We start from the raw sequence: 911 nt of genomic DNA, 5'->3' as shown, positions 1-911 counted from the left end.
CCCCAAAACAAAAAAAAAAAAAAAAAGAACCACTAACTATCATAAGTTTGTCAAGTTTCACATTAGTACATATCAAGCAACTGAAAATTTTTAAAACCGAAACCATTACTGTCCGAAGCAAAACAAAAAAAGATAAATTAGAAAGCAACAGAAAAAGAAAGGGAGATCAGAAGACCGACCTGGAGCGAACAAGGAGCGCGACCACGGAAGGAGGGCAACCAGCTGATGGACGAGATTGGATGAACAGAGATGGTCGATGGCGATAGAGGCACGATGAACGGAGCGACGGTCTCCGGTGGAGATGAACAGCGAAGAGAGAGAGAGAGAGAGAGAGGTGCGATCAGCGAATGTAAATAAATAACCCTCGGCGTTTATTGGGTGGGTTATTGGGTTTGGTAATACTGTATTTTTACTTTTTACTTATACAATATTATTTTTCAACCAATTTCTACTCCATGTACATTCTTTATAATAAATTTTTTATTTTTGATATCAGTATTTTTTTAAAATTAAATATTCATTTTTTGTTATATTAACTAAAAAATAATTTAAGTATACAATTAATTAATAATAATTATATTTGTGGATACAAAAGTATTTAATGTATGAATAATTTTTTAGAATAATACTATATGATCAGTAAATATTATTATTTTTTGTCAGCAGTTAACTATTAATAATTTACACCCATATTTATAGGCACACAAGATTGCATTAATATTTTTCAGAATTTATATACATAAATTAATAAAATTTATTTGTGAAAGACAATTTAGTGTTTGTGTAGGTCAAATGATGGACAAAAATACTAAAAATTGCTGGCCCTAAGAATTTTTCATTTTTTTTATAAGAAAAATTTTAAGAGTCATAAGAATTTATTGTTTTTTATTATCATTTAATTCTCAATTTTT

The 911-nt window shown here is 28.8% G+C and overlaps 1 protein-coding gene across 1 annotated transcript in view; it reads right to left on the bottom strand.

Annotated features, from left to right (window-relative positions):
• Nucleotides 1–361, bottom strand: part of LOC107624853 (transcription initiation factor TFIID subunit 7) — a 2,699-nt gene extending 2,338 nt beyond the window's left edge. Inside the window, exon 1 of the mRNA XM_021115392.1 lies at nt 180–361. The gene's annotated coding sequence lies outside the window, so the exon portion shown is untranslated. The remainder of the gene's footprint in view (nt 1–179) is intronic.

Source organism: Arachis ipaensis, chromosome B02, assembly GCF_000816755.2.
Source record: "Arachis ipaensis cultivar K30076 chromosome B02, Araip1.1, whole genome shotgun sequence".
Taxonomy (NCBI): Eukaryota; Viridiplantae; Streptophyta; class Magnoliopsida; order Fabales; family Fabaceae; genus Arachis; species Arachis ipaensis.
This window is presented reverse-complemented; position numbering and strand designations above follow the sequence as displayed.